The following is a 21,919-nucleotide window of genomic DNA, read 5'->3' as shown; positions in this document are numbered from 1 at the left end:
GCCCTGACTCCTTCCCTCTTGCTGTGCTATATACCAGCAGTGAGCCAGGCATGGTGCTCTGTCTCCTGCCAGCTGCCTCATCTCACCTGGTCAGCTAGCCATCCCCCCTTCTTTTGGAGACAGGATCTTACTAGGCTGTCCTGGCTGTTTTGAAACTTGTTATGTAAACCAGGCTGGCCTTGAACACACAGAGATCTGCTTGCCTTTGCTTCCCTTGTACTGGGTTTAAGGACATGTACCACCACACACAGCCTTGGTCATTTCCTTTATGGTCTACCTTCTGTACTCCATCAGTCCCCTCCTGTTTGTTTACCAACATGACCAGTGTGGCTATAGGTAAGCATTATGGAATGTGTAATACACAAATGGCTATTAAAACCTCTGATCCAAACTGCTTCTTCAAAATAAAAAGTAAAAGAAATAAGAAATACACGACTCAATAATTTAATTTAAAAAGGAAATCTGAACATTCTCCTTTTGGGACCTGAAGTAACAATTGTTACTTAAATGTTTCGGTTAGTACCAGTGATGACTTTGAAAAACTATTAACATCCTCCTCTTCTGTCCCTCTTCTTCCCTCCTCTGCCCTATCCTGTCCTCCCCTTCTTTCCCTTTTTCTTCTCTCCCTCTCCTATTCTCTCTCTTCCTGCCCCCTCCATCCTCTCCTCTTCTTTCCTTTATCTTCTCTTCTCCCTTCTCCCCCTCCCCTTTCCTCTCTTCCCTTTCCTTCCTCCCTCCTCCTTTTGTATCTCTTTCTCCTTCCCCATCTTGTCTCCTCTTTTATCTCTTCCCCCATTCCCTCTCTCCCCCTCCCCTCTTTCCTCTTTGCAGGTGGGGCTTGCCAAGGTCTCACTTCATATTCCAGGCTCACCCTGATCATTTCCTTGCCCTCACAACTTGTCTATTCTTAGGACAAATATTCTGAAGTCCAAATGTCTGTGCATGTTTAATGCTTTCCTACGAAGACAGTGGGTTGATGCTAATAAAAACATTGTTTCACTTCTTCCTAGTAAGAAATGCCACCCCTGGACTACCCTGATCTTAATAATACAATGTCAAGAAGGTCATTTTAAAAATCACCTTCATTTTCATGAACATGCATAATTAGTGATCATTTAAACTTTATTCTTCTCTTATACATTACATCCCAGCCACAGTTTCTCTTCCCTCAACTCCTCTCAGTCACTCCCCCTACCCTCGGCCTATAGTCTACCCCAAATAAACTCCTCGGTTTCCTCCAAAGCAAACAAGCAAACAAACAGGCCTCCCAGGCATATCTACCAAACATGGCCTAACAAGATACAATAAGTCTGGGCACAAACCCTGGTATCACAGCTGGAGGTGGCAACCCTGTAGAAGGAAAAGGGTCCCAAGTGTAGGCAAGAAAATCAGACAGCCCCACTCCCCCTGTTAGGAGTTCCACAAGAACACCAACCTACACAACTAGTTTTCTTAATAGCAAATATGAACTACATCCATGTTTAATTTTAGCTGAAACTAATTTCAGTGTGTTTTTATTATGTTATATAAAAAGCACCCAAAGGACTGTCCTTCAGTTAGCAGAGACTATAAGAATTTAACTTCCTGACTAGATCATAGGCACAGATATTTTGAAATACAAAATATATAAACCATTAAAGGATAAGTTATGATTAGTTTTCATTGATTTATTCATTTCTTCTTTATAAATACAAAGTGCACACTGCATAGATTTAAAGCTTGCTTTTCTCAGGTAGGAACGTATCTTATCCACACAGGTGTTTTACATCACACAGGTGGAGTTGATCAGCAGAATGGACTTTCCATGGTTATTGAAATAATCATACATGCTGAGAATAATCTTGCTGTGCTTGTTGGAGGCTGGTTCTGGTGACTATGGCTAACATCTGGAGCTCACACGAGGCAATAACTACCTGCAGCTTGCTGCTTTTCAAAGTAGACACACTATCCAGCAAGGAAAGGGTAAATTCCATGTCTCCAGCACTCATAGACTTAGAATCTCATTCCTGCCTTTAAGTCATTCATTAAGCCACTGAAAAGATTAAGGGTCAATAAATGTGTTCTTTGGCCTCAGAAAAGCCCAGAAAACAGAACTGTTCAGCAATGAGATCTCAGTGCAGGATTTTCAGGTTGGCCCTGGAAGCAAACACAGACATGACTTTTATTCCTGCAGTTGGTGTAATAAATCACATTTGTGTCTCCCAGAATGTCATTTGGGAGACCTGTTCATCTCTGAATATAGAAAAAGACAGCCATAGAGCGATAGAAAAAGCCCAGCTCTTTTCTGTCTCAATAAACAGTTACTATCTCAATTGTGTTCTGCAGGTCTCTCTGGCATCTCTGATAGCATCAGTCAAAGATGTTCCCTGGGGATTTCTTTAATGCAGAGTTTGCTAATGGTGGTGTGTTTTCATTCTGTTTCTATGATCTTCTGTAAAGATCTGTGGCATTTCAAAGATGACTGTGAGTGAAAGACAGTGCTGTGGAAAAGGCCTGGCTGTTTACTGTCCCAATAAAACAGGAGGCAGGGGATGCAGGCACAAATACTGTAGAAACCAATATGGAAGCACTTCCAAGGCAGAAACAGAACTGCCAGGGCCAGCTGGATGGCTCAGTGAGTGAATCTTCTTGCCACAGAGGCTGGTGGCCCGAGTTCAATCCCAAAATCTTCAGGGTGGCAAGAGAGACCTGATACCTGCCAGTTGTTCTCTGACTTCCAAACCCAAGTCATGACATGTATGCCGCATATGCACATACATGCATGAGTATACACACAAAATAATAACACATAAGCTAAAAAAATAAAGAACCACTACATGCACATACATGAATGAGTATACACACAGAATAATAACACATAAACTAAAAAATAAAGAACCACTATGTGGGTCTTTGCGAAGGGTCACATTGAACTAACTGCTGCTCCAGGGCAGTCTTTAGGAGTCGGCACCATGGCTGAAGACATCAAGACCAAAATCAAGAACTACAAAACTGCCCCCTTTGACAGCCGCTTCCCAAACCAGAACCAGACCAGGAACTGCTGGCAGAACTATCTGGACTTCCACCGCTGCGAGAAGGCAATGACCGCCAAGGGTTTGATGTCTCCATGTGTGAGTGGTACTGGCGTGTGTACAAGTCCCTCTGCCCCGTATCATGGGTCTCAGCCTGGGATGACCGCAGAGCAGAAGGCACATTTCCTGGGAAGATCTGACCTGGCTCCACCCACCTCTCCTCTGTTCGCTCTCCTCTCCCCATGCAGTAAAAGGGGACCTGGGTATATGAAGGTCCCTACTCTGGGACCCTGAATCATGATGCAACACCTAATAAAATTTCACTGAAAAAAAAAAGAACCACTATGTGATCAGATTGTACAACTCTCTTTTAGAGAGAGAGAGAGAAAGTGAGAGAGAGAGAGATCAAAGTTTCACAAAAAGAAACACTTGTATTCCCATGGTTGCCACACCAACAAAACTGTGGCACCAGGATAGGTGCCCACAAATAAATGTATGGATACTTTGGCAAATGTACACATGGAATATTGAGTCACAAAGAGAAATTAAGCTGTGTGGTTTGTGGGAAAATAGATAGAGGTAGAGTTCTTTACGTCAAGTAAAATAAAATGAATTCAGAGAGACAAGTGTCATATGTTTTGCCTTAATATGAAACCTGGGGAAAAAAGACATGAACATTGAATGAGACTTTTAGAGAAGAAGGGGGAACTATGGACATGGGCAAGAAAGGTAAGAAGGAAATAGGAGAAGGTTACTAAAAGAGTGTATTTTATGCATGGTTGAGAACAACCTGATGAAGCCTAGTGTTTTGTACATTTGTTACAATTTGATTTATTTAAATCAGAAGAAAAGTGTTTCTTCTTTTAAATTTGATCTTTATTGAAGACAAATAGGTGGTTCTTTAAGGTCAAAGATAAAGTCGATCATGGCATTTTTTTTAAAAAAAATTCTGAGGACAGGACTGTATTCTGTCTCTGGCCTTTGTCTCTGAGGCCACTCTTTTTTATAAGTTGTAAGATCTAGTTAGTAAGATCTTTTGTCCTATTTGACCTCTGCTTGACTAAATAAATCCCTTACTCACAGATGCTCCCCCACCCCCCATTGTGATATTGCTGTTGTTTGAGGTGGGGCTACTGTTCTCAGATTGCTTTCCCTTCCTGCTATTTGCAGTTGAATTATATAAGCTCTCTAGAATTCAGTGGAATTGTATAGCTCTGAATGTCGCCTGGTCTCACACGGATGAAAAGCATGATTATAGTACTACTTCAAAATAGGCACTTATGTGTCATAACCAGAAATTTAAAACTGCCCCATATTTGCCATCTTCTAAATTTGGACAGCCCGAGTGTCGAAAATACAGACTCACTAACTGTTCCTCCTAGCAGGGAGTTGGGATTCAGTACTCCTGCCCTAGAGATGTTGTGGAGGCCTGGTGAGGTAGCCTTCCTGCTGTGTCTTAATCGCTCTTCATTTCCATTGTGTAACTAACCTAGATATCATTTCCTGGAGGTTGCTTACACTCACGTTTGTTAAGCTGTTAGTAGAATAGGTTCTTCTATGGTAAGCTGTAATTGACAAATATGCACTCTTAAAGGACTTCTTTTTTAATTCATTTATTTTTAATTTACGGGTGCCTGCGTGTATTTCTGTGCGAGGAGGTTGGATCCTGGAGTTACAAGGCAGCTGTGAGCTGCTATGCAGGTGCAGGAAATTGAGCCCAGGTCCTCTGGAAGAGCAGTCAGTGCTCTTAACCGCTGAGCCATCTCTCCAGATGCAGGACTTCCTTTTTAAAAAATCTTCTTTAGAATGTCAGGAAACCTAAAAGAGAGTCACTATCCATTGAGGACCTAGCCGCGAGGAAATGGCCATGTGGCTGGCCCCACACCCCCACGAGCATGCGGGCAGCATAATTACACTCAGAGAGGATGGGAAGCTGTGAGGGTCTGAGGTTAGTCACACTGGGAGGAGACAGAGGAGGCTAATGGTGGATTAATGTGATTGGAATATACTAAACGTATGAAATAAAAAATGATGGATAAACTACTATAAACAGGAAAGGAAAAAGAAGAAACTGATTGATGAGAAAAAATACCATTTAAATGATCTGCTTAATAGTTGGAACCTACAACAGACAGCAAAAAGTTTATTTTTAAGATTTCCCGGACACTTTATGCAACATCGGAAATGGGGTAGCAATGAGAGCAGATGTGGTCACTTTGCAGAGGTTCCTTGATGTAATTTTGCATCTTCAGAGCCGAACCAGAATGCCTTTGTTTCTGCCCGGTGTGGATCGGGAATCTGCATATGATTTGGACTATCCAAATGACCTTCCTCCCAAATGCCACCCATACCTGCGCCTTTCTGCTTTCACCGCACATCTCTGTAATAAGTGTTATTATAGGACAACGAGTATTTGGTATTACATTACGTTGAAGAGGGAAGTTTCTGACCCGCAGCCAGCCAGTCCCAAATAAACACAAAGAGGCTTATATTAACTGTAAACTGTTTGGCCTATTGCTCAGACTTATTACTAACTAGATCTTGCAACTTAAATTAACCCATAATTTGTATCTATGCTTAGTCACATGGCTTGGTACCTTTTCTCAGTAAGGCATTCTCATCTTACTTCTATATTTGCCTGGGAACTGCATCTCTGCTTTTCCTCCTCCCAGAATTCTCCTAGTCTGGTCGCCTCACCTATACTTCCTGCCTGGCTGTTGGCCAATCAGTGTTTTATTAAACTTATACATGTGACAGGTATTTACAGGTACAAGAGAATTAATTGTCCCACAGCATTACGGGAATCCACTGAGAACTTTTTTCAATCAATCTCAATAGAATATCCCCTATTCCAATGCAGTGTGAAGTACTGTTGGTGAGGGACAGTTAGGCTCTTGTTTTTACAGAGTTTATAATCACCAGGGGCAAAAGTAGTAAGAAAAACAGCATGGTGTAATGATAAATACTAAAGGAGGGGACAGGGCAAGTTTTCAAGTTTTGGTGGAAAACAATAAGTTTATGGTCACATAAAATTAGAGAAGGCTCCAATACAATAAACACCACAGTCCTATGAAATGAGAAAGAAGAAAGCAGAAATTCTCAGACAATGGAGTCTAAGAGAACAGGGCTAGCCACATCCTCTCCTTCCACTGAAGGTCAGCATTTCCCTATAGCAAATCGATGTGCTCAGTGGCACTCTCTGTTGCCTCTCTCTGCTTCTTTTCTGTATTCTAGCTCCATCTCATTTTATATCTCAAGCCCAAGAATAACACAATTCCCTCTCTGATTAACTGGCCAGATCTTGGTACAATAATGTGATGATTCTCTTGGACTTTTTAAGCATACGTGGATGACAGATTGTAAACTTGTAATAGATGTGGGATTACTGGATGTTGAACAGTTGACTTGTAAGCAGCTGAATGTGTAAAGGAGAGGGTGACCATCAGCTAGGAAGCCAGTGGCTGAGACAAACAGCCGGTGCTGACTGCACTGCTTCATGTCACTTAAGGAGCAGCCTAACATAGTTCTTCAAATGCTGAGAAGCAGAACTGATGCTCCTTAGAAGTCTCAAGCCCTACACTTGGGTGCCAATATTTAGATAATCAGAGAATGCTCAGTCACCTTGTGGAAGGTACAGATGTGTTTCTCCACTGGATAAATAGACCTTTGTGCAGTGTTCCCAACAGCTTTCCTAGAAATGAGCCAACGAGGTTCAAAAGCAACCAAAACGTGACTCAATTTTATAAGGGCAAAGCCCATCTGATTACTATTCACAAAATGAAACGTCCCAAACCATAATTCTGTGTGCCTCAATGGTCTCCTAGTCTCCTCCTTGCAAGGTTACATCTTGCTGTTTGTAAGAACTGTGTAGGGATAAAAGGATCCCTTCTGCCAGTTTCTGTGATGCTGGGGGGGAGGGTGCATTTTCAGTTTCCAACACTGATTAGTTCAGCTCCCAGCTGTGCAGCACCACACCCTGCTGGGAGATGGAGAGGGAGCAAGGGGACAAGTCTATATTGGCTTAAATGTATAGCTTTTCTTTGGGAAGGTTTTTTTCTTTTTCTAAATTACATTGCGATGTTGTGACTTTGTGTGCTAGCCTGTATAACATGGAGCGATAACTCAAGGGAGTGATCAGTGGTGTACGATGTTTGGCTCCTTTAAAGAAATGCTAGCGGCTAAGATGAGAGGAAAACCAAAGCCAGAAGCGAATTAGCTAACATTTCATGAGAGCGTTCACGATCCCATTCCTGGAACATATACCTATGCGGACCTTGCCTGAAAATATGTTCAGAGTTGTAAGCCAACAGATAAAAAATAGTTCAATAGACTTGAACTCTGCTTACCTTTTGACACACTTATCCCTGAAAGAGCTTCAAAACTCCATGTCAGTTTTCACATGTGAAGAGCGTGTTCAGAAGGACAAAACTAGGTTGATGTCACAGAGGTCAGTCATATCCAGAAAGAATGTGATTCAGCAGTTACTGTAGGGTAGGTAGGACCTTTCAATAACTGCTGGCATGTTACCAATTTTAAGGTTAAAAACTTGGTCCTCAGCTTCTTTTCTGTTCTCATGTACACCCTCCCATATGGGAAACGAGGAGGAGACTCTTTTCAAACATTCTCTTGAGTGAGGCAGGACAGATGAAGTCGGATGATGCTGTGGGTGTCTGTGCTGTGTGAGCGGCCTATCTATCAGCGCAGGGCCAGGTTTGCAGTCCTCTGCTAAGCACTGGTCACCGTGGAGAGGCAGACTGGGAGAAGAAGCTCTGTGACAAGGCTTGTAAAAGATGCCCAGCCACTGCAGCAACATAGGAGGGGAGAGCTCTCTATGAAGACTTGTGGAAAGCTCAAACTGGCCCTGACAGCCAGGAAATACTTTTCAGTCTTGATTAGAATTAACTGATGGTTTTTGTTTGAACATCTGCAGTGCACACTGGTAGTTAGGAATCTTTGAAAGTCATCTTGAAAGCCTAGGATCCTATTCAGCTAGGTGAATTACTTGGATTATGGTAATCATAATTTTTGTGTAGACCAACCTTCTTTTATTGTTTGCTTTTTTTCGAGACAGGGTTTTTCTATAGCTTTTGAGCCTATCCTAAAACTAGCTCTTGTAGATCAGGCTGGCCTCAAACTCACAGAGATCTGTCTGCCTCTGCCTCCCAAGTGCTGGGATTAAAGGTGTATGCCAAGACCGCCCGGCCTGCTTTCAGCCTTCATAATGCTGGACCCTTTAATACATTTCGTCATGTTGGGGCAACCCCCAAATATAAAGTTATTTTGTTGCTATTTCATAACTGTAAATTTGCTGCTGTTATGAATCACAGTGTAAATATCTGGTATGCAGGATTTTTTGATATGTGACCTCTGTGAAAGGGTCATTGACCTTTAAAGGGTTTGCAATCTCCAGGTTGAGAACTACTGGTTTAGAAAGAAAGACACGACCCAGGGTGCTTCTGTAGGCATTTTCAGAAGCAGCACTAATTTTAATGCCAAATGGAAATTCTATTCTTTTCTTTATAAATAAATCTTTGGTGTTTAATAAAGCTTATAAAAGAGTGTCTTCTATCTCTTAACCATGGTTGGGAGGTATAAGAAAGGGTAACCACAGGTGAATGTGGCTGGCCTGTAGCCCCGAAAGGCATAGCTTTGTGTTTGAGCCAGGGGACTGGATCTGGAGAGAACAGAAAGAGGTTCACAGGTACACCTAGCACTGTATGCACTTGAAGTAGATAGAGGATACCTCTCAACAGAGAATCATGTGAGCCAAAGTCGTGCAATCTCCTTAGCAGCCTTTAATCTGGACCATACTTGGGAAGACACAAAAGACAGGCTAGCCATTGAAAATTTCCACCAGATCGGGCTGTTTTGCTTTTTTTTTTTTTTTGAGTGACATATGTATCTAATGAGCTAGTTGGACAAAATAAAAATATATCTAAGGACTATATAAGGGTGTGTTGAAAAGGCCACGAGGAGAGATTCATTAGAATTGTGTTTCCATAGACCAAGTGGGAAAAAAAAGAATAAATGGAAAAGGCCGAGTTGTAGGGGACCCAGTGAACTTGCCCAGGAAAATTTAGAAACTAGCGTTAACAGTCTACTCAAAGTGTCCTGGCAAGCTTAGGGAGGCAAGGTATACAAATAAAAGGATGGCATGAATACAATGCATTCAACTTTTGGTGGAATTTTGAGATGCCAAACAGAAATTGAAGATAAGAAATGAGGGTCTAGAGCTTAGATTAATGGGGGAAATAGAATTTAAGAGTCATTAATCTTACCTGAAGGGCAGTCCCAGGAAGAAAACCCACCCACAGGGAGAGTAACAGGAGTAGGGGGATAAAAGGGGCAGAATGTAGAAAAGCAGACAGCTGTTTTGGGATGTGTGGGACAGCTGGAAGGTACCATAAGTGGGCAAAATGAGGCCATTGGATTTGGGAGCTGGAAGCGAGATGACAAAAACGCTTTGGGAAAATTGACTCAGCACAGCAGTCAGAGTTCATCTGCAGCCGAAACTGTTGAGTTAACAAGTGTATGGAGCGAGTCAATTGAGGCTTCACAGGCATCAACTCCAGAAAGTGACGCGGCCGCCATATTAGTTAACTTGTCTCATCATGTGACACAATAGGAAGTGAACGCAGTGAAGAAAGAATTTAATTGGCTCACACTGTGAGGGTGCATTGCACCAAGGAAGGAAAACCATGACTGCAGGAGCTTGAGGCGGCTTTGCATCTGCAGTCAGGAAGACTAGAGGTAAATATTGTGGTCATCTAGCTTCCTCTTTTTATTCCATCTAGGAGTTCAAGCAATGAAACCATCCTCCTTTAGAGTGAGCCATCAGGCCCAAAGATCTCAATCATCCCTCCATCAAGATTAATCCCTTTCAATTAGGCCTAGAGGCCAACCTAATCAAAACAAACCCTGACAAGTGCGATTGAGACTTGTCTCCTAGGTGTCTCCAGATCTTTTCCAGATGATAATAAATGCTGATCATGGCTGGGGGAAAAGGGAAGGGAAATGGGAGGAGGGGCGGAGGTGAAAAATTGTAAAATTATATAATTTAATAAAAGAAAAGCAAAAAAAAAAAAAAAAAAAAAACACAAAGATTTCCGGAAAAGCATGAGGACCTGAGTTTGGACCTTCTGCAGCGATGTAAAATTCTGGATACCTGTAATCCCAATTGGGGAGGAGAAAATATCTCTATAGCTTGTTGGACAGCTGTTCTAGTCATCAAGAAACTTCTGGTTCAGTAAGGGACCTTGTCTTAAAAAGATAAGGTAGAGAAGTAATTGAGGAATGCAACACCTGAAACTGACCACACACACCTTGAGGACTGTGAAGAAACAAGAGAAGAGAGACAGGACTGAAGGACCCTCCCAGGTGCTGCTTGCTTGAGTTGTGGGGAAAACAAAGAAACGCATGTTTCATAGGACATCATGGGATGTGAAAAACACATAAACCGAGTTGCTGTCTTGTTTTCCTTTTACTAAAATTGACGTGTAGAGAGACCATCAGTAGCTAACTTTACTAAAATTGACGTGTAGAGAGACCATCAGTAGCTAACTTTTCCTACAGCATGGAGAAGACAGAGGCTGGGTGGTTCATGTGGTCCATTGGAGCAGTGGTCTCCGGAGACTGGCTTCTGTGAATGATGGCTGTGTTCCAATTAACAACTTCCAGGAGAGGATAATATGAAAAAGACCGTTTAATCACACATTGCGTTTTTTTTTTTCAGGCACGGCTGCATGTGGGTAGCAGACCCCATGCTGAGAACACTACCTTTGATTGCCATGCATGCATTTTAAAAGGCATTTTTCTTCTTCCTAATAAGTTAAAAATCAAGGTCTTTTTTTTCTCTATTGCATTCAGGAGAAAAAAAATACCTGAAAGTGCACGAATGGACCTGGTTAAGTTTTTTAATTAGTTTAAATGATTCCTAGTTATTTTGGTTGTGGGAAAATGTACATGGATGGATATTTAAAGTGAAATTTGCTGTGCAGCAGATTTAAAACTGGGCCAGGAAGATTAGCAGTAACTTAGAGTAAGGAAGACAGTTTCTGAAATGGTTATTTCACAGAAAAAATAAGGCAGACATTTATGGTATTTTTCTTAAGATATTTCCTTTATTTTAATGGAACTGGAATGTAACTTCTGAGAACATATTGCTTTATAATTAAGGAAGTATGCTATGGGGGGGTGTTCTCGCTTCAAGTCAACTTTGCGCTAATTTTTAGATGATAGTGCATCAAAAACCAGAATGGATGTTGGGCAGCAATCGCTGGTGTTTGCCTTGTGTGGAGTGTGGTTCACATCAGGATTTCTCCATGCACAGTGTGATTTGCACATTTTACTTCAGTTCTATGCTGGGATCTCTCATCCGTAAGTGGATCTGAAAGGCCCTAAGTACTCCTCGTTATTCTTTATGGAATAAACAGTCAGGTGATGCCTTAATTTCTTTGAGTTGCCTTAAGACATGGCTGAGGGCAGGTGCCACAATGGCTGACAAAGGCAACCATATCCATTTACAACCCTAGAGACTAGAAGTCTGAAAGCCAAGCGTCACCTGGGCCATCTTGCCTTCTGGAACTCTATGTACATGTCTGTGATTACTCTTTGCAAAGGCCGTGATGTTACATCACAGGACTATAGTTAGTTACGTCGTGGCAGAGCTGGTATCTGTGTTCACATAACGTTCTTCTCTGTATCTATGGTTCTTCCATGTCTTTATGCTCAAAATTTTGCTTTTCTCTTGTGAGGACACTAGCCATCTGATATAGCACCTGCTCTCAATTCTAGATCATTTCTACTTGAAATTGCAGGCCTATTCCATCAGTAAAGACACCATACCTACTCAAATAGTGACTGATGTTCAGACATTTGAGGTAGGGGCATCTATTTGGAGAAAAGGGGCAGTATTCAACGAAATAAGTAGTCATAAAATGTCTCAAACATGTAGTAATTTAGTTTGAAAGTTGTCAGCCAGACCAGCTGTAAAAGGAAGGGCCTGCTTGAGAGAGGGGCCAAAAAATGTGGAGGCCTCAGGATGTAACACAGGAAGTGGTCTGGCAGGGGAGTACTCCCTCAGGATCTGTGTGTCCCAGAGAGGATTTACAGGATGAACTTGCAACAAGTTCCTTGGCCTTGTAGATGTCTCCATGGTCTCCTGACTTTTCGAGAAATGGGAACGAAAAAGTAAGCTCCACCCTGAAGGCTAAAACATAACTCTTTGTATGCTAGACTGGACCAGAGCAAGGTCCAGTACAATGATTGAGTGTCCAAATGAGTGTCATTCATTAGTCGGTATGTGAACAACACTGAACACTAAAATCATATAAATGCATCTGCTTATCTAGCCTCACGCATGTTGGTGAAGTCAGCAGGTACCCTGGCATCCAGACATCTGTGGAAAATATGTAGCTCAAGTTTTCTGTGGCTTACTGAGTGTAGAAAGTATTTTATGAACATCTGTTTGGTTCCGGGCTGTGCCCAGGGAGTCACTGAACCAGAAAATAGAGAAAGTCTTGCTGATCTCTGGTTCAGTAGTCATGATTAAGTCACACACTTGATTAAGATTCCTATTTTCCCCAAGGAATTTTAGTTGAATATGCTTCTTTAAAAATTGTATTTATTTGTGTGTGTGTTTGTGTGTGTGTGGGCACACATGCAAACCTATCACAGCACACTGTGGAGGGCAGTGGACAACCCACAGGAGTTGGTTCTTTCTTTCCACCACCTGGATCTCACAGATAGCATCTGGGACCTCAGGCGTGGGAACAATTACCTGCCCCACACCCCGATTCTTAATCCCTGTCAGAGAAGTGAATCTTCTTCATAAGACTAGTGTATCTGTGCAGTGCTTGCAATTTGTGATCCTCTTCATTCTGTCTTTCGAAACCTCTTCAGTATAGTCCACATAGTTGCAGGCTATAAAATTGGTTTAGAAAAATTAACCAATTTATTTAGACCCATGGTGGCCAGCTTGTGGACCAAAGTTTAAGCTTTCTGTCCTATAATACTTGCTTTATAAATAATTAAAAGGGAAAAACATTGATGGGTGTATACTAATTGTATCTCAGACTTCAGTGGTATGAAAAATTAAGCTAAGCATCCGAGGCAATGGAAAGCATGCAAATTTCAGAGACCTGGCATTTTAGCCTCTACTTTCTGATTTGATCTGGAAAAGGAGCTTGTGATTGTGGGAAGTCAACTGCCTGTTCGTGGAGTGGATCTTCACTCTTCAGCTCATGTTCTGTGTTTCAGATGACAGGGCTCTGGTCTATAACAAGAAAATCCTCCTGTCACTTAGTGAGATTTCATTTTCTGGAAATCAGTCGATGCTGGCTCACGGAGCAAACGTGTTTGCATAATGTGCTGGTTGCCATGTGTTTGGGAGATGTCCCCATATGCCATTGTTGACACAACAGTGATGGGGCTTTTAAATGTTGAGACTATGAAAATGTAATGTGATTGGACTTGGACAGGAGCCTGAAACAGACCACCCATTGTATTTATTTTGCTGCCAAATGGGTCAAACAATTTCATTTGCAGAGCTTTGAACCTTCTTGATAGGAGTACTTTACATTTCATGTTAAATACATGCTGCGTTGTGCTGAAATTTTCCTCTTGAGAACTAGATTTTGGTGTGTGTGTGTGTGTGTGTGTGTGTGTGTGTGTGTGTGTGTGTGAGTGTGTGTGTGAGTGTGTGTGTGAGTGTGTGTGTATGTGTGTATGTGAGTGTGTGTGTGAGTGTGTGTGTGTGAGTGTGTGTGTGTGTGTGTATTTTTATTCCACAAACGTTTTACTTTTGTCAGTTTTATTTTGGGGATTTATTTTCTTAAAGAATTCATCCTATCTAGTTGGGAGAAAGATACTTGGCTAAAGCTTGCCTTGGGGATTTAATCAGGCCCCAGTCCATCCCTTACAGCAGTGTTATACCTTACAGTCTTCCCTGCGTGTGTTCCCAGATCTCATGGCTAGGATCTGCCTTGTTCCCTTTCTCCTTGCCTAACTGCACACTCCTTCTATATGTCTTGCCAGACCTATACCATGCCTCAGGGATTAGCCTAGTACGTGGCATGAAACAGGCATTTGGAAAGTGCTTACAGATGTGAACTACATGGCCCATGTTAGTAACATGAGTGAAACTGGGTCCAAACTTCTTTCTCAAGTGCTGCATTCTCTTGGTCAACAGATGGGAATTCCTCAAGTCTTACTGAAGCCATGCAGATTGTAAAACGCATGTGGCATGTCTTCTGCGGTGATAATTGGGTGTCACCACTGTGGCTATTATGTAAGTTGGGTTTCTGTCACTATAACAAATATCTCAGATCATTATCTTGAAGGAAAAGAGGTTTATTTTGGCTCATGTTTTTAGAGGTTTCAGCCCATGCTTGGTTGAGTCTTTTCTTTGGGAGAGGTAATGAAGCACAATTGCTCATCACACTTCCAGAATGCAAAGCAGCCAAAGCAAAAGAAAAGATAAAATAGTAACAGGAAGGTACTGTGTGTCCCCAGTTTCCTCTCCAAGGTCACATGCCCACTTACCTAAAGGCTTTCATTGAGGCTACACTTCTCAAAAGTTTCAACATATCTCAATAGCATTTCCACTGGGGCTAACTCTCTGGCAGATGGAACTCTGGGAGAGAGATAAGACCCTGGTGTGAGAAAAACAACTGAGCAGATCTCAGGCCTATCCCTTCCTAGAAGACTGAGGAAAGCCCTGTCAGCAGTGAGCCTGGCTGTCCTAGCCCAAGATACCCCATAAACAAGACTTCAGGCTCATGCAGATGACACAGTATGCAATCTCTATTTTCATTTTCCTTTATCCTGATAGTTCTCACAAGACCTGAACAAGCATTCAGGTACACAAGTAAATGAGAGGACTGACATTCCAGTTGCCCACAGTGAAGGAGAGGACAATGGACATTTTTCACACATTGTAATTTTTCTTTTAGGTATCACATGTAAAACTCAACTTGCCTCATGAATGTATGCCTTACCTAGGGCACTTCAAATTCTGTTCACTTGCATAGACCTCAAATTCCTGAGTGACAGTTTGTGCTAAGATGTACTAGGGACAACACTGATTCCGGGAGGTACCATTATGACTAGAGTGTAGAGATAAACACTGCTCAGCAATGGTTGTTCCAGAAAAGGCTCGCAGAGACTTATAGAAGCTCACAGCTCTAGAAGAATGTCAGTAATTTCTCAAAAATATTTTTTAAATGGAAACACAATAGTCTTTTTCTCATTTGAACTCTCCAGAAATCTTCCTTTTATTTTTCTCAGGTCTTTGTGCATGGTGTGTGTGTGTGTGTGTGTGTGTGTGTGTGTGTGTGTGTGTGTATTTGCAGGTGTAAGCATGTGCATGAGGATATCCAAGGCTAGTGTCAGGCATCTTCCTGGATTTCTCTCCATCTTATTCATTGAGGTCCCTTAATTGAACCCAGAGATGATTGATATAGCTTGTCTAGATGGAGAGCTTGCTCCAGGCACCCCAGTCTCCTTTCCCAGTGTGCTGGAATTTCCGACCATGAGGACCACCACACCTGGAGATCTAACGCCAGTTTTCTTGCTTGCTGCATGCACAGCAAGTTCTTTTAAAAAAAGAACTTTCTCTCTAAAACCCAGAACTTCTTCTCCATCATTTTTTTTTTCCTGCGGGGCAGGTTGCAAAGCTTGTGGACTTAGAACCACAGTGCTCAGATTTCAACCTTAGCCCTTCCACTTGATAATTGTGTAACCATGAGGGAGCAAATTACCTTTCTGAATCTTCAGTTTCCTTGACGATAAAATGGACCAAATACTAGTACCTGAAAAATAGGGACCAATGAGTATTAAATGAACTATTTCATTATAAATCTATAAAATGCTGAATATCAAAAGTGCTTAATACATTGTGGCTGATATATGGCTGTTTTTTCTGGGTAGTTTCTAATTATTCCCTACTATGGTAAATTGTCAACTGTCAAATTCCCATAAACAGTGGAGCCGAGGATGCAAATAGCATCCTAAACAAAACTCAGAAGCAAAGGGTAAACTTAGGTCTCACAGATCTCTCAATGTGCTCATTTGTAACATATGAAAGATTTTAGATGATTGAGTGGATCCAGAGGGTTCATCTTGCACAATACAGCCCAGGAATGAGTGACACTAACAGTACACAGGGCACTTTCCTCCAAGAGCATCTCGATCCCGGTCAGCTTCTGCTCAGGTCGCGATTCACTCCTTCCCTCAGGTCTGCATTCAGTACATGTGGAGATTGTGATAAACTGTACTTAAACTTTAGAGGACCTAAAATTAGTCAAATGCTGCCTAAACACTGAAACTATAGTAGGCTAGATAAGGCTCAAAGCATCTCTTGATTTTGTGAAGAATAAATGATATTCTACTCTTTGAACCAAGCGGTGCTGTTAGCATTCAGAACCTGATTAGTTGTGTGGATTTAAGAACCACCATGCTGAACTTACCACAGATATACCCCAAAATAATAATTTAAAAGGAAGTATGGTAGTATAAGAAAAGAGACCTTGAGGGACTGGGAAGATGGCCCCATCACAATGCCCCATCTTTTTGTCTCTGCAAACACAAAGACCTGTGTTAGAGATCCAGAACCCACTGACAAAGTCAGGATGTTGATCTAAAGGTAATCCTAGGGCTAAGGAAGGACAGACAGATCCCCGAGGCTCACTGACCAGTCGTGCTAGTCTGTATGACAAGCTTCTGCCTAGTAAGAGGCTACTACATGTACTTATACTTATGCACACACATTTGCACATGTGTACACACACACGCATGCATATAAATGTGCACATTCACTAGTATAAACATGCACTCAAAGAAAGAGATCAAAATAAAAAAGTCAGATCTTTTTGTTTGTTTGTTTTGCTTTTGTTTTTCAAGACAAGGTTTCTTTATGTAGCCTTAGCTGTCCTGGAACTTGCTCTGTAGACCAGGCTGATCTCACACTCATATAAGCTATGACATCTAAGAAGTTTCCTATAGAAGTATGAAGATGTAACTAAGCAAAGCTTAGAAGAAACTCAACAGGTCTGGCTCTCACCAGGGTAGCTAAGTTTCCTTCCTCTTCCACAGCTGTGTTTGCACCCAATTCATTACATGATGAACTTTCCCTCCTCTCAGTGCATTCGCTATTTTGCCCCAAATGTCACCAACTGGCAAGATCCCGAGGTGTTCGGAAACTGCTTCCTTGCCCTTTACAGTAAAGTGGTGGCCTCACTGAAGAGTGGGGGTGCAGCACAGCAGTTAAGCTCCCTGCTCTTGCCCAGGGCTGAAGTAAAGTTCCTTGGACCCATGTCAGGCAGCTCATAGCCATCAGTAATGCCAGGTATCTGCTGCCCTCTCTGGCCTCTGAAGAAAGCTACACTAACATGTATGTATGTACACACACACACACACACACACACACACACACAAAACATATAAAAAGAAAATCTTAAAAGAAAACAATGGAAACAGAATAAGATTTCCATGTCTCTTTGTCTTCATCCTCACTTGTTCACTACTGTGGAAGTGAAATTTCTTTTTTGTGTATGTATGCATGTATGTCTGGGTCTATTCATGAATGTGTGTATGTGTGCATGTGTAGCATGTGTGTATTATGTGATTGCATGTGTGTATGTGTTTATGTGCGTGCATGAGTATGAGTGTGCATGTATATATGGAGTATATATGTATGTATATGTACATATGTGTATGTGAGTATGTATACTTATGTTTCTATGTGTGTATGTATATTTTGTGTATGTCTTTAGATGAATGTGTTATACACACATATCATATATATGTATATATATATGTATTTATATATATATATATATAATATGTGTAGATTTGTAAGTGTGCAGGTCAGCATGTGTATTGGTTAGAGATTCACTTTATGTTTCATTTCTCAGGTGCCATACCTCTTGTTTATTAAGAAAGGATCTCTCATTGATCTGTAACTCTTCTTGTAGGTGCTCCAAGCTGGTTGGCCAGTGACCCCATGAAGGAATACACTTGTCTCTAGTGTAAAGCGCTGGGATTGTAAGAGTATGACACCATACAACCCTTACACATGGGTTCAAGGGATCACAAGTTTGAAGGCTTGTGTGGCAAAGACTTTGTTGACTGGGCTATCTTCTTAGACCTGAAATTACAATTACCAAGCTTGCATAAAAACTAGTTAGTATTCTTGTGATGGGCTTTCGCAACATCTACTTTAATCTCAGTACAACAAAGGTTGATCTGTATATACAGCCCAGAAGTAGAGCGCTTGCCCAATATACATGAAGACCTGGATTTAATTCCCAACACTTCAATAAAAGAAAAAATAAAGAGAATCAGAGACCAAAATAAATTCTGCAACAGGAAGCAACTGAGTGGTAACAGCTTTGTGTCCCAGTTCCATGGTTCCAAGTCCAGGGTATTTTTTGACAAATCATCTGTGGGTGTTCCCCAAGCATACTCTGATCCTACAGCTCTTCATTAAAATGAAACAGATAAATCTAAAAAGTTTCTGGAGCCATTCTCCTACTATATGTGTGTCATGTGTATAATATATACCTGCACAGTGAAATGTCTTAATCATATTATACAACACATCTTTAAAATAATGTTTTAAAAGACAAATCTAAACCCAGTAGGTTCTTGATGTCCTAGAACATTCATCTTTCCACTTTGGAGTGGGGTCTCACAGAATTTTACTTTAATAGGGCAGAATGATTAATAGAGACAGGGAAATAAAAGTCCTTAATGATTGTAAGTGGAGGGCAATCTATTTCCATCCCTGGTGTCTTAAATATCCACAGCACCTTGGGACAGGAATGTTTTCTAACTGAGGTGCTCAGGCTCCGTTCCTGCAGCTTCCCTCAATATAATCTCACACAGAGGTCCCTTAACCCATTACATTATCCACTCTCCTTTAATGAAAAGAAATGATCAGGACCTTCTTTTGTGAAAAACTCACGAGGTAGATTTCTATGCTGTGGTTTGAAAAGTGATTCTTTGATGGTGGAAGTTACAAAATAATCCCTAGTTCAGAATTACATATAATAAATGGTTATTTATTTTAAAAAATAAATAAATGGTTATTTATTTAGGGAAGACTTACAGATCACTGTCCTAGATAACAGTCCTCTGCAGAAACGGGGAACAGGAACAGAATCTAGCAGCCAGAAGTGAGAGCCAAAAGTAAGAGAGCAAGAGCAGGCTTTACAGCTGCATTGATAGTATAAAAGACTACACCCAAGTGAGCTGGTATCTTAAAGGCTGAAGGAACAGAAGGAGCTCCCACAGCACCTCCCCCTTTTGTTTCAATAAGAGAGTTCCAAACCCAATACAAAACTATATACACTAGGAACAGATATTGAGTATAGATTAGAATTACAACCAGCATAAACAATATTAAGCAAGGAATGTATGTTAATTGTTTTAATAAACATTCTATCCTAAGGAGTCTAAGTCTTCTATTGGAAATGGCTTGGCTAGATCATAAGGTGATGGTGACTATGATTAATCTTCAATCCCATTGAAGGCCTGAGAATGGAGATAATATTACTTGAGTAGGCAGGAAGTGCAATCAAGCAGCTTCCAAAAATGTGCAGTAGATGACAGAGACAGCAATCACCTAAAGTCTCATTTGCAATGTTGAAGCAACCAACTTTGGCTAAGGCCTAGAGAAACTGACAGACCATTTTCAGAGGCAAGAAAATTTTCAAAACCATTGTACCCTGTCTTGGCAAGATTTGACAGTCTTTTTTCTTGAATCCTGCTTGCCTAGTTTGGACATCGTGTACTTTGTCAGTGGTCAAGGCATGGGCAATTTTTTACACAAAGGCCAGTTGTGCCAAGAAGAAGACAAAGTCCAAGTGGAGTGTCTTTGGTGCTCAACATTCCCTTGGGAATAGATTGGTGCTAGCAGGAGCAATCATATCTCATGTCAACAGAATCTTAAGTTATTTAAATGCCATGTTCTACAGATCTTTGAAGTAGTTGAAGGTTACCTATCTATGCAGAATACAATCTTTATGCATCTAAAGAAATGAATTAGTCTAACTAAAAGTATAACAAACATGAATGACTATTGACCTATAATACTTAATACTTATATAACTTAAAGATTAAGACTTCATATCAGAATATTAAACAATCTTTAAACAACTGTACGGTAAAGAAGGACAATGACATCAAAATGTAAACAATGTATAAATAACCAAGGGTAGAAATATATAATGCAATATGATAAACATATCCTAAAATTGTATCAATATACAAAATGTCTTAAATAGAGGTAGAAACATGCATACATACAATATGACAAAATAACTTTGCATAGTTGTACAAATATTGTAAACAGAAATAACAAATATAATTTGAACTTGTATCTATATAAAAGAAACTATGTCATTGTAAATTATCCATAAATAATAGCTCACAAGTATTTACTCTATCACTCATTATTATTATTATTATTATTATTATTATGAATAAATTCACATTAAATTACCTATTATCCCACCATTCAATGTTCCCTTTTTTCCTTTGAGATCTCTAGGCCTATATAATTTCTACCCCTATGTGAGTAATAATCAACCCCTAAATGGTATCTCTAACCGTGAGGACAAACTTTGCTAGGAGAGGGAACTTTACTTTCTAGAATTGCTTCCTGCTCTCATGGGGGCAATGTTTTTTTTTCCTATGGGATTCTGTAAAAGTAAAATTATGGCTAAGTTTCGAGATTGCAGTTTTGTATAATTGCAAATAGTCTCTGGGCAGTAGATAAGGTTTTTGTTTGTTAGTTAGTTCATTTGTTTTTTGAAGTTTTATTTGGAGTTCTGGCCAGAACATTGTAAGAAGGTGCACCATTTCCACAGCGGGTACCCCCAAACCAGTCTCATAGTAGTGCTATCAGCATCATGATGCCATATCAACCAGGTGGAGTCATTGTTGTGAGGCCCCATCTTCTTTCTGAAAGCTTCAAAGATTACTGCAGGAAAATCTACTGCTCATTGTGGAAAACTTAAGCATTATTTGTATAGACATATATTTAATGAAAGATATGATATACACAAAATGGGCATGGAGAAAGTAAAATATTTTCTTAAATCTATTTTCTTTATGTTTCATACTAGATGGCTCCTGACATGAAACAGAAATTCTGAAGTTTTCTTTTAACAATATGCTTGGATTTAAAGAAGGATAGCCATTGTCCAACTCCAAAGCCAGCTCTTATTTTTAAGTGGAGATGTATATACATGTACAGATAATCAAATTTTACCATGCAGATAATACAGCATCATAAGGCTGATTTCTCTTTGCTTGTTGATTCTTTCTGGATAGCTGTCTTTTTATCTTTAGGCATCTAGATGTCCAAAGTCTCTCCATTCTTTGAAGATGAATATTTTTTTCTGCAAAGACAAGAACAGAACCCTGACCCAACCCTTATGAGATTTTCTTACCACCTGTATGGTTGTCACCTCTGTGGATGAGCTGTCAATTCTCTTTCTCAAGAGGTTTCTCTATTTTCCAACTGAATTTTTATTAATTTTGATGGTATCCATAGTTTTTCTTTGCCTGTGGAAACAAGAGCAAAACCCATTCCCCAATGTAACACATCTCCTGGTTTCCATTATGATGTCAACACATTCTTGAACTACACTGACTGATTTAATTCAAAAGTTTTTTTCTATTGTCCAGTGTCTTTCTCATTAATGTTAAGAAAATTCAAGGTTAATAAAGCATTATGCAATTTATTTCTCGGGGTATTTTTCATCCCTTTCTGTTCATTTAGCATATTCTTTATAGTTCAATTTGATCTTTCTATAACTGCCTGACCTGTAGAATTGTTTGGTATACCTGTAATATGCTTTATATTATAATAAGCAAAAAAATTGTTTCATTTTCTTAGACAC

At 40.5% G+C, this 21,919-nt stretch overlaps 1 pseudogene; it reads left to right on the top strand.

The window, feature by feature from the left end:
- Positions 1–2,921: 2,921 nt before the first annotated feature.
- Positions 2,922–3,340, top strand: LOC119828138 (annotated as a pseudogene).
- Positions 3,341–21,919: the final 18,579 nt, after the last annotated feature.

Source organism: Arvicola amphibius, chromosome 12 (genome assembly GCF_903992535.2).
Source record: "Arvicola amphibius chromosome 12, mArvAmp1.2, whole genome shotgun sequence".
NCBI lineage: Eukaryota > Metazoa > Chordata > Mammalia > Rodentia > Cricetidae > Arvicola > Arvicola amphibius.
The sequence above is the reverse complement of the archived record's forward strand: the minus strand, read 5'-3'. Positions and strand labels throughout refer to the sequence as shown.